Genomic DNA, 17,188 nt, shown 5'->3' with positions numbered 1-17,188 from the left:
TCCGCAGACACAAAACACCTCAAATATGTCTCCAAGGTCTGATTAGTCCGCTCGGTCTGGCCATTAGTCTGAGGATGGAAAGCAGACGAAAAAGACAAATCTATGCCCATCCTAGCACAGAATGCCCGCCAAAATCTAGACACGAATTGGGTCCCTCTGTCAGAAACGATATTCTCCGGAATACCATGCAAACGAACAACATTTTGAAAAAACAGAGGAACCAACTCGGAAGAAGAAGGCAACTTAGGCAAGGGAACCAAATGGACCATCTTAGAGAAACGGTCACACACCACCCAGATGACAGACATCTTCTGAGAAACAGGCAGATCCGAAATAAAATCCATCGAGATGTGCGTCCAAGGCCTCTTCGGAATAGGCAAGGGCAACAACAATCCACTAGCCCGAGAACAACAAGGCTTGGCCCGAGCACAAACGTCACAAGACTGCACAAAGCCTCGCACATCTCGTGACAGGGAAGGCCACCAGAAGGACCTTGCCACCAAATCCCTGGTACCAAAGATTCCAGGATGACCTGCCAACGCAGAAGAATGAACCTCAGAGATGACTCTACTGGTCCAATCATCAGGAACAAACAGTCTACCAGGTGGGCAACGATCCGGTCTATCCGCCTGAAACTCCTGCAAGGCCCGCCGCAGGTCTGGAGAAACGGCAGACAATATCACTCCATCCTTAAGGATACCTGTGGGCTCAGAATTACCAGGGGAGTCAGGCTCAAAACTCCTAGAAAGGGCATCCGCCTTAACATTCTTAGAACCCGGTAGGTATGACACCACAAAATTAAACCGAGAGAAAAACAACGACCAGCGCGCCTGTCTAGGATTCAGGCGCCTGGCAGACTCAAGGTAAATTAAATTTTTGTGGTCAGTCAATACCACCACCTGATGTCTGGCCCCCTCAAGCCAGTGACGCCACTCCTCAAAAGCCCACTTCATGGCCAAAAGCTCCCGATTCCCAATATCATAATTCCGCTCGGCGGGCGAAAATTTACGGGAAAAAAAAGCACAAGGTCTCATCACGGGGCAGTCGGAACTTCTCTGCGACAACACCGCCCCAGCTCCGATTTCAGAAGCGTCGACCTCAACCTGAAAAGGAAGAGCAACATCAGGCTGACGCAACACAGGGGCGGAAGAAAAGCGGCGCTTAAGCTCCCGAAAGGCCTCCACAGCATCAGGGGACCAATCAGCAACATCAGCACCCTTCTTAGTCAAATCACTCAATGGTTTAACAACATCAGAAAAACCAGCAATAAATCAACGATAAAAGTTAGCAAAGCCCAAAAATTTCTGAAGACTCTTAAGAGAAGAGGGTTGCGTCCAATCACAAATAGCCTGAACCTTGACAGGATCCATCTCGATGGAAGAGGGGGAAAAAATGTATCCCAAGAAGGAAATCTTTTGAACCCCAAAAACGCACTTAGAACCCTTCACACACAAGGAATTAGACCGCAAAACCTGAAAAACCCTCCTGACCTGCTGGACATGAGAGTCCCAGTCATCCGAAAAAATCAGAATATCATCCAGATACACAATCATAAATTTATCCAAATAATCGCGGAAAATGTCATGCATAAAGGACTGGAAGACTGAAGGGGCATTTGAAAGACCAAAAGGCATCACCAAATACTCAAAGTGGCCCTCGGGCGTATTAAATGCGGTTTTCCACTCATCCCCCTGCTTGATTCGCACCAAATTATACGCCCCACGGAGATCAATCTTAGAGAACCACTTGGCCCCCTTTATACGAGCAAACAAATCAGTCAGCAGTGGTAACGGATATTGATATTTAACCGTGATTTTATTCAAAAGCCGATAATCAATACACGGCCTCAAAGAGCCATCTTTCTTAGACACAAAGAAAAAAACGGCTCCTAAGGGAGATGACGAAGGACGAATATGTCCCTTTTCCAAGGACTCCTTTATATATTCTCGCATAGCAGCGTGTTCAGGCACAGACAGATTAAATAAACGACCCTTAGGGTATTTACTACCCGGGATCAAATCTATGGCACAATCTCACTCCCGGTGCGGAGGTAGTGAACCAAGCTTGGGTTCTTCAAAAACGTCACGATAGTCAGACAAGAATTCAGGAATCTCAGAGGGAATAGATGATGAAATGGAAACCAAAGGTACGTCCCCATGAGTCCCTTTACATCCCCAGCTTAACACAGACATAGCTTTCCAGTCGAGGACTGGGTTATGAGATTGCAGCCATGGCAATCCTAGCACCAAAACATCATGTAGATTATACAGCACCAGAAAGCGAATAATCTCCTGGTGATCCGGATTAATACGCATAGTTACTTGTGTCCAGTATTGTGGTTTATTACTAGCCAATGGGGTGGAGTCAATCCCCTTCAGAGGTATAGGAGCTTCCAAAGGCTCCAAATCATACCCACAGCGTTTGGCAAAGGACCAATCCATAAGACTCAAAGCGGCGCCAGAGTCGACATAGGCGTCCGCGGTAATAGATGATAAAGAACAAATCAGGGTCACAGATAGAATAAACTTAGACTGTAAAGTGCTAATTGAAACAGACTTGTCAAGCTTCTTAGTACGCTTAGAGCATGCTGATATAACATGAGTTGAATCACCACAATAGAAGCACAACCCATTTTTTCGTCTAAAATTCTGCCGCTCGCTTCTGGACAGAATTCTATCACATTGCATATTTTCTGGCGTCTTCTCAGTAGACACCGCCAAATGGTGCACAGGTTTGCGCTCCCGCAGACGCCTATCGATCTGAATAGCCATTGTCATGGACTCATTCAGACCCGCAGGCACAGGGAACCCCACCATAACATCCTTAATGGCATCAGAGAGACCTTCTCTGAAAATCGCCGCCAGGGCGCACTCATTCCACTGAGTAAGCACAGACCATTTACGGAATTTTTGGCAGTATATTTCAGCTTCATCTTGCCCCTGAGATAGGGACATCAAAGCTTTTTCCGCCTGAAGCTCTAAATGAGGTTCCTCATAAAGCAACCCCAAGGCCAGAAAAAACGCATCCACATTGAGCAACGCAGGATCCCCTGGTGTCAATGCAAAAGCCCAATCTTGAGGGTCGCCCCGGAGCAAGGAAATTACAATCCTGACCTGCTGTGCAGGATCTCCGGCAGAGCGAGACTTCAGGGACAAAAACAATTTGCAATTATTTTTAAAATTTTGAAAGCAAGATCTATTCCCTGAAAAAAATTCAGGCAAAGGAATTCTAGGTTCAGACATAGGTGCATGAACAACAAAATCTTGCAAATTTTGTACCTTCGTGGCGAGATTATTCAAACCTGTAGCTACACTCTGAAGATCCATTTCAAACAGGTGAACACAGAGCCATTCAAGGATTAGAAGGAGAGAAAGAGAGGAAGGCTGCAGTATAGGCAGACTAGCAAGTGATTCAATTATGAGCACACTCAGAACTAGAGAAAAAAAAAAAAAAAAATTTCAGCAGACTTCTTTTTTCTCTCCTTTCTCAGCCAATAATTTAACCCTTTTGGGCCGGTCAAACTGTCATGATTCTCAATGGCGAGAGAACATAGCCCAGCATATATAAGAACTAGCTCTTGGAAGATGGAATCTAAACTGACCATGAACTAAACCTGCCGCACAATTAACAGTGGCCGGGTAGCGTGCCTACGTTTTATTCCTAGACGCCCAGCGCCAGCCGGAGGACTAACTAATCCTAGCAGAGGAAAATACAGTCCTGGCTCACCTCTAGAGAAATTTCCCCAAAAGGCAGACAGAGGCCCCCACATATATTGGCGGTGATCTTAGATGAAATGACAAACGTAGTATGAAAATAGGTTTAGCAAAATCGAGGTCCGCTTACTAGATAGCAGGAAGACAGAAAGGGCACTTTCATGGTCAGCTGAAAACCCTATCAAAACACCATCCAGAAATTACTTTAAGACTCTAGTATTAACTCATAACACCAGAGTGGCAATTTCAGATCACAAGAGCTTTCCAGACACAGTAACGAAACAGCAGCTGTGAACTGGAACAAAATGCAAAAACAAACTAGGACGAAAGTCCAACTTAGCTGGGAGTTGTCTAGTAGCAGGAACATGCAAAGAAAGGCTTCTGATTACATTGTTGACCGGCATGAAACTGACAGAGGAGCAAGGTTATATAGAGACTCCCACATCCTGATGGGAACAGGTGAACAGAGAGGATGATGCACACAAGTTCAATTCCACCAGTGGCCACCGGGGGAGCCCAGAATCCAATTTCACAACATATATCCTTTGTTGGCAATGACAGAGGTCAAACGTTTTCTGTAAGTCTTCACAAGGTTGCCACACACTGTTGTTGGTATGTTGGCCCATTCCTCCATGCAGATCTCCTCTAGAGCAGTGATGTTTTTGGCTTTTCGCTTGGCAACACGGACTTTCAACTCCCTCCAAAGGTTTTCTATAGGGTTGAGATCTGGAGACTGGCTAGGCCACTCCAGAACCTTGAAATGCTTCTTACGAAGCCACTCCTTCGTTGCCCTGGCGGTGTGCTTTGGATCATTGTCATGTTGAAAGACCCAGCCACGTTTCATCTTCAATGCCCTTGCTGATGGAAGGAGGTTTGCACTCAATCTCACGATACATGGCCCCATTCATTCTTTCATGTACCCGGATTAGTCGTCCTGGCCCCTTTGCAGAGAAACAGCCCCAAAGCATGATGTTTCCACCACCATGCTTTACAGTAAGTATGGTGTTTGATGGATGCAACTCAGTATTCTTTTTCCTCCAAACACGACAAGTTGTGTTTCTACCAAACAGTTCCAGTTTGGTTTCATCAGACCATAGGACATTCTCCCAAAACTCCTCTGGATCATCCAAATGCTCTCTAGCAAACTTCAGACAGGCCCGGACATGTACTGGCTTAAGCAGTGGGACACGTCTGGCACTGCAGGATCTGAGTCCATGGTGGCGTAGTGTGTTACTTATGGTAGGCCTTGTTGCATTGGTCCCAGCTCTCTGCAGTTCATTCACTAGGTCCCCCCGCGTGGTTCTGGGATTTTTGCTCACCGTTCTTGTGATCATTCTGACCCCACGGGGTGGGATTTTGCGTGGAGCCCCAGATCGAGGGAGATTATCAGTGGTCTTGAATGTCTTCCATTTTCTAATTATTGCTCCCACTGTTGATTTCTTCACTCCAAGCTGGTTGGCTATTGCAGATTCAGTCTTCCCAGCCTGGTGCAGGGCTACAATTTTGTTTCTGGTGTCCTTTGACAGCTCTTTGGTCTTCACCATAGTGGAGTTTGGAGTCAGACTGTTTGAGGGTGTGCACAGGTGTCTTTTTATACTGATAACAAGTTTAAACAGGTGCCATTACTACAGGTAATGAGTGGAGGAAAGAGGAGACTCTTAAAGAAGAAGTTACAGGTCTGTGAGAGCCAGAAATCTTGATTGTTTGTTTCTGACCAAATACTTATTTTCCACCATAATATGCAAATAAAATGCTAAAAAACCAGACAATGTGATTTTCTGGATTTTTTTTTCTCAGTTTGTCTCCCATAGTTGAGGTCTACCTATGATGTAAATTACAGACGCCTCTCATCTTTTTAAGTGGTGGAACTTGCACTATTGCTGACTGACTAAATACTTTTTTGCCCCACTGTATGAGGTATCAGCGTACTCAGGACAAATTGGACAACAACGTTCGTGGTCCAGTTTCTCCTTTTACCCTTGGGAAAATAAAAAAATTGTTGCTAAAAGATCATTTTTGTGACTAAAAAGTTAAATGTTCATTTTTTACTTCCATGTTGCTTCTGCTGCTGTGAAACACCTGAAGGGTTAATAAACTTCTTGAATGTGGTTTTGAGCACCTTGAGGGGTGCAGTTTTTAGAATGGTGTCACTTTTGGGTATTTTCAGCCATATAGAACCCTCAAAATGACTTCAAATGTGAGGTGGTCCCTAAAAAAAAATGGTTTTGTAAATTTTGTTGTAAAAATGAGAAATCACTGGTCAAATTTTAACCCTTATAACTTCCTAGCAAAAAAAAAATTTGTTTCCAAAATTGTGCTGATGTAAAGTAGACATGTGGGAAATGTTATTTATTAACTATTTTGTGTCACATAACTCTCTGGTTTAATAGAATAAAAATTAAAAATGTGAAAATTGCGAAATTTTCAAAATTTTCGCCAAATTTCCGTTTTTTTTCACAAATAAACTCAGAAATTATCGACCTAAATTTACCACTAACATGAAGCCCAATATGTAACGAAAAAACAATCTCAGAATCACTAGGATCCGTTGAAGCGTTCCTGAGTTATTACCTCATAAAGGGACACTGGTCAGAATTGCAAAAAACGGCCAGGTCATTAAGGCTAAAATAGGCTGGGTCATGAAGGGGTTAAAATTGCAACATGTAAGTTGAAAAACAATGTTTTATTGTTGTATTACTTTGGACCACTAATTAAAAAATCCTGAGGATATAACTTTGGTACATTTCCATTTATTTCTGAAGATATTGTACAATCTATGAAAAAAATTATGGTGTCACAATAGTGGTGACCAACTCTGTATACCTATAAAATAATGAGGCGGGCATCTATTCACCCTTACCGGGTCCAGCACTGGCTCTCTGCATCTGCTTTTGTCAAGGTGAAAATATACATTTTTATACTCTTTTTGTATTGTTATATTCTTATACTGTGAAACAATAAGTTTTCCCTTTTTGCCAGCTAATGCTAATGAAACTATATTTAAAATGGCTGCCAGTATTCACCTTTGCCCTACTTTTCGTCTCTGAAGAAAGAAGTATCATTTCTTCTGAAATTGAAACTTCAGGAATGTGAAGAAAGGAGGATTCGCCAGGAGACATCAGGACAAATCAGAAACACTGAATACTAGACATATACTGCTTAAACCCCGCCTATTGCATTCCTTTTTGTAGAACAATATAGTACTGTGTATCCGGAAATAAACGCAGTTGCTGTGATCGTTGCTGACACTTGTGGACGCACGAGCATCAACTAAGATTGAACCAGCTATTTGTCTGACTCATTCTTACCCGATACCAGATGCTCGGCTCATACTTTACTTTGGAATGACTGGTGAATGAGGGTTATTGTCGTGACGACCCCGACAATTTGGCGCGACCAACATGGGGCGTGGCCAGCGATCCGAGACCCCCTGGACCCATGCCTGGATGTCCGTGGATGACACCCGTAGTGGCTGACCTCGAGGACTGATCACCCTCCAAACACGGTAAGTGGAGATCATATACTTTGTATGTGTCACACTTGCTAGTGTCTCAGCCGTTATTGGTTTGTCTGTGGTCTCCTTGGGTCTGAGGGGTGACCGGTCGAGTGGTGAGACCGAGCGCGATCCCGTGCCACGCTCTGAACCAGCAACTGAGAGACGTCGCATCCTGCGCGTCCTCGTGTACACCATACCTCCTCCACCGGTCATTGTACTCCATTCAACCACCCTACCCATGACTATTGTCTAGTAGTGAAGTGGAGGGAAAGATTGAGCAAGTTGTAGATTGTGGGGCGGCTTAGAGAAAGGGATAGGAGACGCAGCCTCTGTGATATTGTACTAACAGGTAATTAAGACGTCCCAAGTGGGGGACCACCAGAATTTTTGAGTACAAACAGGTAATTAAGACGTCCTCGTACGGGACCACCAGAAACAGGTAATTAAGACGTCCCGAGATGGGACCACCAGAAATAGGTAATTAAGACGTCTCCGTACGGGACCACCAGAATTTTTGTGGAGGGCTCTCACAAGGAGACCGCCTCCCAACGGTTTAGAATATCGTGACAGGATAGTCTGTTAATCACTGTTGTTCAGGTTAGGGACAGGAAATATTGAGCGCGAGGCTCTTTTCCTTATACGTTGAGCGAGAGGCTCCGTATTTTAGAACACAGTGTTGATATCGCTGTCAGTGGCCTACTGCAGAAGGCCATAGTATTCTGTGAGTCATGCTGCGTCTCTTAAAGCAGAAGAAGTCTGTGCCCCACAAGTTAAATGAGGATGCTGTGGAAGTCAAGACAATAGTAGAGTCACGGGAGGGCAAGAAGGCAGTCAAGAATGTTGGCAGGTTGTATAAGCATGTAGGATTGCCCTTGTCAGGGAGATTGCAGCCGTCTACATGGCACAATCTCATAGAGAACAAAAGGGGCATGTTGAAAGATAAAGGATTGCTAGAACAAGCGCAAGCTCATTTACGAGTTGCGTGAGGCTTAAAGAACGAAGGATGGAAAGAGGTTGATGGAGAGGGAGGATTAGAGTAAGGTTTTGTAGAAATTAAGTCTGACAACTGCTGTATTTCGTTTCTGTGTTAAAGTTTATTTCTAAAATACCCGATGGGAGGGGTCAAGCCGCTGCGCTATTGTTTCTTTCTTTCTCTGTGTAGAGGAATGCTGTGATTTTTCTTATCTCTGTGTCCCTGAAAAGGAGGGGGCAGCATGTGGCTGCTCTCTCTCTCTCTGTATTTTCTTGGTGTAGTATGCGCTGGTAGATCTGTGTTTTGTTTAAAGCGACAATATTGTTTTGAAGTACAAAGAAATATTGTAAATTGAAAGCGAAATCTAGTGCCTAGTTTTAGAAGGAAACTTGTAAGTAATTGAAAGATTGGTAAAAGATTCACCTGCTTCAAGTTGAGTGATTGATATAGCAAGTGAATAAATGGTGTCTGAGAGAGTGCAGCAGGACAAAAGTAAGGTGTATTATGAATGTTTTGATGCTTAAAAGTCCGACTATGACTGACACATTACTGCTACGGTCATACCTTTGTATAACCAGAGACCCAGACAAGACAGATGGACTGTGATCAGACAAACCCAGACTGGAGAAATACTTGTATGATCTGTGCTGCAACCCGACCTAAGAGAATTGCACTGAATCCTGTCCAGACAAGATCACATGTAGTGATATAAGAAGCTGACACAGGATTGTGGTTGGTGGATAGTGGGGACATTAACTTTTGGGAGTAGGCTGACAGTAATCTTTTGGGAAGGAGCTGTAGACCAGCATGTCATGTCACCCCCACCACCAGAGAACCAACCACATCAGGTAGGGTAAAACAGATACAGGAGTATTATCCCTGGAGGCCCTCTGACTAGCTAGCTACGCTAAAACAATTGGCTGACCCTGAGAACCAACCTTTCCCATTTTTCAGATAAAGACAATATGATGGACGTATAAGTGCACCTGGGCAGGCCTAGGGAGTTAGTGAGCACAAAAGCAGGTGACTTGCTAGGACACATAATTAAGACACATACAGATGTGACAAAAGGAGAGAGTGTGGAGATGTACTTTGGACAGTTACAGCTGAAATGGGAAGACATGGGGTACAGTCCAGTAAACCCACTTGATGTTAAAGAATTGGTAAATACATTCATTGACGGTATGACCAAAGACTTACGAGATGCAAATACAGAGACCTGTTGCTTCTTACAGCGGCCACTTGGATACAGTGGCAAGAGGAAGTTCCTCCTGTGTTCGGCCTGTGTTGTCTGTCCAGCTGTTGCTACACAAGTTTTCAGAGATTGTTTTGGATCACCCACTGACGGTCCATACCCCACATGATGTACATAGTGTCCTTAACCAAGTACAACCTAGTCACCTGTCTATGGCCAGACAGCTGCGACTTCAGTGTGCTATTCTCATGCCTACTAATGTGATTTTGAAAAGGTGCACTGTCCTAAACCCCGCTACTCTTTTCTAGTTCCTATGGATCCAAAGGGGGGAGGAATAGGTGACATGAAAAAAGGACACTCTTTTTCTTTCTAGAATGGATCCAGAGGAACAAGATCAGATTTCCAAACCATATGATTGTCTAGAATTGATGTCTCAGGAAACGGCTGGTCTCCCTATGGTCTCTAGTGTGCCGATATCTAATGCTGATTTTGAGCTTTTTGTAGATGGATCCCGTCACCAAGATGACCAAGGACGCTTCTGTACCAGATATGCTGTGGTCTCAGAGCATGAGGTAATCAAGGCAGAGTCAATGCCAGCTCATATGTCTGCACAAGAAGCAGAGCTCAAGGCGCTCACAGAAGCGTGCAAACTAGCAGAAGGTAAGACTGTAAATATCTACACTGATTCCAGGTATGCTTTTGGCATTGCACACGATTATGGGCCTATCTGGAGAGCCAGGGCTTTCCTGACAGCAAATGGCCACCCTATTAAACATGCTGAGGCAGTCCAGCAACTTATGAATGCACTACAGCTTCCCACCCAAGCAGGCATCATAAAGGTAAAGGCACATACCAAAGGCACTGATGGACAGGCAAAGGGTAACGCACTGGCAGACCAGGCTGCCAAGAAAGCAGCAAGCACTCCTGTAGCCTCTAAAGTACATCACCTAGACACCCCACCATCTCCACTTGTGTCAAAAGACATCTTAGCCCGGTTACAAGAACAGGCAAGTAAGGAGGAGAAAAATAGGTGGCAAGAGATAGGGGCTTGCTCTGATACCGTCACTGGACTATGGGGGAGGGGTGAAAAGGTCTGCCTACCACAGGTACTGTACCCAATGATGGCACAGGTTCTGCACGGGAATGTGCACCACTCGAAGACGGCCATGTGTGACACCCTACAGAAACAATGGATTGCCCCCGGGTTTTCCACCTGCGCAGAAAGGCAGGTACAGAGCTGCATGATATGTGCCACACATAATCAGGGTAGGACAGTGAAAACCCCATCCAAACACACTCCCCGGCCCCTTTACCCATTCCAGAGACTGCAGATTGATTATATTCAGTTGCCTAGGGTAGGGACGTATGAGTATGTGTTGGTCTGCATTGATGTATTTTCAGGTTGGCCAGAAGCCTACCCAGTTGCCAAAGCTACGGCTAAGACAACGGCGAAGAAACTGATGGCTGAGATCATATGCAGGTATGGAGTTCCTGAAGTCATTGAAAGCGATCAGGGTTCCCATTTTACTGGAGAGATCATGTCAGAGGTAATGGCAGCACTGGGGGTAAGTCAAGCATTGCATACTCCATCCACAGAGCAGTGGAAGAGTGGAGAGACTAAATGGAACTCTTAAGCTTAAAATCCGGAAGGCAATGGCTGAGACTGGTAAACCATGGACAGAATGCCTTCTTCTAGCTTTGTTTTCAGTAAGATATACCCCAAACAGGAAGACAGGACTGTTACCATATGAGATTCTGTTTGGCAGGAGCCCCAATCTTGAATGTTTCTTTCCACAACAGTTGCAGCTCAAGTACCAGGACTTGACTAGCTATGTGCAGGCCTTACATGGACACCTTGCCAAAGTGCATTTAACTGTCTTCAGTTCTCTTCCAGACCCAGACAAGGTTCCTGGACACCATCCCTTGGAGCCAGGAGACTGGGTAGTGATAAAGCGGCACGTCCGGAAGAGCCTGGAACCAAGATTTGACGGACCATACCAAGTGCTCCTGACCACAGCCACTGCAGTAAAACTTGAAGGAAAGAGCACCTGGATCCACGCCTCACACTGTAAAAGAGACCGAACCAGCATTTATTCACAGTAGTGACTGAAGGGAAATGTTGCTGTTGTTTTTGGTCTTGGGATTGGGGGCCATCCTCGCCCCTACCTCTTCGGCCCCTATTGTAAATAAGAATCCTGGTCCCACTATTCTCTGGGTAAACTTGACAGCCCCGGTAAATATCTGGCGATTTGATTTCTGTGATGTAGTCAAGTGCTTCGAGACTGAACGGGTGGTGGAGGGAGTCATCCAGTTTTATATATGTGTTACCAGAAATGACAACAATAACTGTTATTATTGGTCAGATGCTGCCTGGAATACGGGAGATGATTGGGGATATAAACCTAGCAAAGCCATGTTCCCTAAGGATGGGACAGGTAGGAGTCTTCGTGGGAGAATGCATCTAACAGCCCTGCCGCAACCACCTAGAGGCTGTAAATGGGGTAGAAACTGTCACCCCCTCCTCCTAAATCTTGAAAGCCCCCAATCTGCTGACCTGCAGACATTTGTACTGGGAAGGCATTTCCATTATGTATTTAATGGTGGATACAATGGGAATTTAGGCAACATACAGCTTCAGGATATTAGCTTCAGACCAACCAAGGCCCCTGTTACCAGTACAGCAAAAATAGGCCCAGGTGAGCGTTTGCAAAATGTAGTTAATGAAGTAATCCCCATTCCAGGTCTCAGTTGGCAAGAAGTTTTCTCCATAGAAACACATACAGCCCCAAGGAAAAACCTATGGTTAGAATGGGTGAGATACAATGTAAGAGTCCAGAATATCTCTGTAGGATGTGTTGCTTGTGCTGCTGCGAATACACATTTATACACACATGCATTGCTTTTTCCTGATGACAACACCACTGCCTGTGTCATGAATTTGTTGAAAGGTCTGAAGCCCACTGATTGCCCAGATTACGTCCCACTAATTCATGAGAAACCCAAACTAAAGGTCCCAGGAGAAGTAACCGTATTAGCTGACAATTACACCTGCTATAATTCCCATGACACCACAGGTACACCAGTAGGGATCTTCGAGACAGGTTTCTGTAAGGAGAACAGTTCTCTAGATACTGACTTGCTAATTAAACATACACAATATATGTACGATATTTATTGGTTATGTGGAGATAGTAAGCTCCGTCCTAGGTTGCCTAATGCCTGGACAGGCCAATGTACCCTTGTTAAACTAGCAATGCAGTTCAAGATTTTATCTTGGGATCCAAAGACACCTGATGAACCTACCAGAAAGAGGAGAAGTCTCGATCAGCTCCATATGAGTTATGAAGAAGATCCACTAATATATATTGATGCCATTGGAGTGCCAAGGGGGGTGCCCGACCAGTTTAAAGCTCAGAACCAGATTTATGCCGGCTTTGCTTCTCTAATCCCACAGGTGCAGATTAATAAAAATGTTGATTGGATCAATTACATTTATTACAGTGAACAAAGATTTGTCAATTTTAGCCAAGATGCCTTTCAGGGTATAGTTGAGGAATTGGGCCCTAACACTAGAATGACCCTTCAAAACCGACTAGCCCTTGATATGATTTTAGCTGAGAAAGGAGGAGTTTGTGGGATGGTAGGAGAAGAATGTTGTACCTATATCCCTCAGAACACTGGAGTGAATGGAAAAACCATGATAGCCCTTAAAAAACGATAACTGGGTTGGCAGCAGAATTGAAAACTAATGCTGGAGTAGACACATCTTTCTTTTCCGGCTGGTTGGGTGGGCTCAAGGGATTCCTTCAACAGGCCTGTCTGGTACTGATTGCCCTCCTTATAATTGGATCGATAATTCTCTGTTGTGTTATTCCCTTGTATAAAAAGGTTATTGCCAAAGCAATTCCGACTGGCACCTTCCTCAATCAAGAAGTAGACCCACCAGAGTACGATGGTACTGATCCAGGGGAGATCCTTAAGTACGTCCCCCTCAAGAGATTAGACAAAGCCCCCTATTCTCAGATGATACTAAGAGACCTAGTTTAGGGACAGTGGAAGAACTCCATGTGAGGTTAGTGAAGGGTTCAGCTGCCTGGAGGCCTCTCGCAAGGGGAGAGCTTCTGAGGTGTCTGGATGAAGAAATCCACCTCCCCTTTCCCCATCACATGGACAGTCTCGAAGGATCTTTCTTTAAGGGAAAAACTTAGTGTTTAGGGGGGATTGTCAAGGTGAAAATATACATTTTTATACTCTTTTTGTATTGTTATATTCTTATACTGTGAAACAATAAGTTTTCCCTTTTTGCCAGCTAATGCTAATGAAACTATATTTAAAATGGCTGCCAGTATTCACCTTTGCCCTACTTTTCGTCTCTGAAGAAAGAAGTATCATTTCTTCTGAAATTGAAGCTTCAGGAATGTGAAGAAAGGAGGATTCGCCAGGAGACATCAGGACAAATCAGAAAAACTGAATACTAGACATATACTGCTTAAACCCCTCAAGTGAGACAATGCACATCACTCGGATATCATCATACACGCTGACCCCGGCAATGGAGATGATGGAGAAATTAGTTTCTCCGCCTCCTCCGCAGCTGTGCTCCGATCCGCTCTGTGCGAGAGGCTGGGAGCACAGCAGCATGACACTCGGCTTCCGCTCGCAGTAGAACAGGAGCCGAGGATCATTAACATGATGAGTTACAAAATGATGATGTGAGCTGCCCCATAGATGAATACTGGTCCGAGTGCTATGCAAGTCTTTCATGTGTTTTTTAGTAAACTCTATGCGGGCTTTCATATGTCTTGCACGGAGGAGAGGCTTCTGTTGGGCCACTCTGCCATAAAGGCCCAACTGGTGGAGGTCTGCAGTGATAGTTGACTTTGTGGAACTTTCTCCCATCTCCCTATGGCATCTCTGGAGCTCAGCCACAGTGATCTTGGGGTTCTTCTTTACCTCTCTCACTAAGGCTCTTCAGCCAAACTGAGCAATCGTGGGAGGATGGCCAGATCTAGGAAGACTTCTGGTGGCCCCAAACATCTTCCATTTAAGGATTATGGAGGCCACTGTGCTCTTAGGAACCATGAGTACTGCAGAAATTCTTTTGTAACCTTGTCCAGATCTTTGCCTTGCCACAATTCTGTCTCTGAGCTCCTTGGCCAGTTCCTTTGGCCTCATGATTCTCATTTGGTCTGACGTGCACTGTGAGCTGTGAGGTCTTATATACACAGGTGTGTGCCTTTCCAAATCAAGTCCAATCAGTTTAATTAAACACATCTGGCCTCTAATGAAGGAGTAGAACCATCTTAAGGAGGATCCCAAGGAAATGGACAGCATGTGACTTAAATATGAGTGTCTGAGCAAAAGGTCTGAATACTTATGACGATATGATATTTCGGTTTTTCTTTTTTATTAAATTTGCAAAAAATTCTACATTTCTTTTTTTTCTTCAGTCTTTTTTTAAAATTTACCAAATGGCAGCAATGAAACAAAGAGTGAAAAATTTAAAGGTGTCTGAATATTTTCCATAACCACTATATGTATATATATATATATATATATATCTAATATATAAAGCTGAATGTGTGTGTGTGTGTATGTATGTATGTATGTATGTCCGGGATTGGCATCTGAACCGTAGCAGCTACAGCCACAAAATTTTGCACAGTCACACGTCTGGACCCCGAGAGCGTCATAGGCTATGTTGTGAGGTGAAATTTTAACCCCGCGCTTTCCAATTCACCAAACAATTTTGCCCCTATCTACATAATGGGGAAAAAGTGAAAGGAAAAGTGTTGGAGGCGTCGCAGCTACAGGCACAAAATTTTGCACAGTCACACGTCTGGACCCTGAGAGCGTCAAAGCTATATTGTGAGGTGAAATTTTAACCCCGCGCTTTCCAAGTCACCAAACAATTTTGCCCCTATCTACATAATGGGGAAAAAATGAAAGGAAAAGTGTTGGAGGCAAATTAACAGCTGCCAGATGTGAACAAGGGGGACTTAAAGAATGACAGCGATGGCACCAAAGAGTATATACTGTACAGTTGCTAAGGTGGGGCCCCAACATGGGATAATCACACCACCACGGGGATATGAACACACACACAAAATGCGCCACACACTACCACGTGCTCGAACACATATACCACCCTCAGTGCACATTTCACCACACATACACCAACCTCGCCACATAAAAGTAGAAACACAAAAGTCGCCGCTCAAAACTCGCCACGCGCAAAACTCTCCACATGCAAAACTCGCCACACGTGCAAAACTCGCCACACGCAAAACTTGCACACGCAGAAAAATTGCCACACGCAGAAAAATTGCCACATGCACAAAAGTTGCAACACATGCAAAAGTTGCCTCACACAAAACTTGCACATACTCAAAAGGCACCACACATAAAACTCGCCACGCGCAAAACTCGCCATGCGCAAAACTTGCTGCACACAACTTGCTACACTAACCTGTCACATGCAACTCGACACACAAAAAGTTGCTACACGCATGTCGCCACACAAAACTCATCTCACAAAAGTCCCTACATGCATGTCGCCACACGCAACTCAACACACACAACTTGACACACGAAACTCGCCCTAAAACACACACAAGTCTGGTATCCTTCAAAAATAAAAATCTGATTAATAAGCAGACAAACTACAAGAGCAACAAATGTACCATATAGGAATCCGGCAGCTGTCAGTCACATGACCAGTCTATTATGTGTATGTGTGAGCTAATATATACTGCCAGGGGGTGGGCTTACTGTTGGCTGGGGATTTATCAGGCTGCCATTTTAGCTTACAAATACTGAGGTAAAAATACTGACCAAATAACGTGTGAACGAGGGCTAATACAGGAGGAGATGGCATACAGCTATATACTATATACAGGAGATGACACACAGGTATATACTATTTACAGGGGAGATGACACACAGGTATATACTATATACAGGAGGAGATGACACACAGATATATACTATATACAGGAGAGATGACACACAGGTATATACTATATAGAGGAGGAGATGACATACAGGTACATACTACATACAGGAGGAGATGACATACAGGTATATACTATATACAGGAGGAGATGACACACAGGTATATACTATATACAGGAGCAGATTACCTACAGGTATATAGTATATACAGGAGGAGATGACACAGGTATATGCTATGTATAGGAGGAGATGACATACAGGTATATACTATATACAGGAGATGACACACAGATATATACTATATATAGGTGAGATGACACACAGGTATATACTATATACAGGAGATTACATACAGGTATATCTAATATATAAAGCTGAATGTGTGTATGTATGTATGTGTGTATGTCCGGGATTGGCATCTGTACCGTCGCAGCTACAGCCACAAAATTTTGCACAGTCACACGTCTGGACCCCGAGAGCGTCATAGGCTATGTTGTGAGGTGAAATTTTAACCCCGCGCGTTCCAATTCACCAAACAATTTTGCTCCTATCTACATAATGGGGAAAAAGTGAAGGGAAAAGTGTTGGAGGAAAATTGACAGCTGCCAGATGTGAACAATGAGGACTTAAAGAATGAGAGCGATGGCGACAAAGAGTATATACCGTACAGTTGCTAAGGTGGGGCCCCGACATGGGATACTCACCACACACGGGGATATGAACACAAACACAAAATGCGCCACACACTACCACGTGCTTGAACACATATACCACCCTCAGCACACATTTCACCACACACACACACCAACCTCGCCACATAAAAGTCGAAACACAAAAGTCACCACTCAAAACTCGCT

This window comes from Ranitomeya variabilis, chromosome 2 (genome assembly GCF_051348905.1).
Source record: "Ranitomeya variabilis isolate aRanVar5 chromosome 2, aRanVar5.hap1, whole genome shotgun sequence".
Lineage (NCBI taxonomy): Eukaryota > Metazoa > Chordata > Amphibia > Anura > Dendrobatidae > Ranitomeya > Ranitomeya variabilis.
This window is presented reverse-complemented; position numbering follows the sequence as displayed.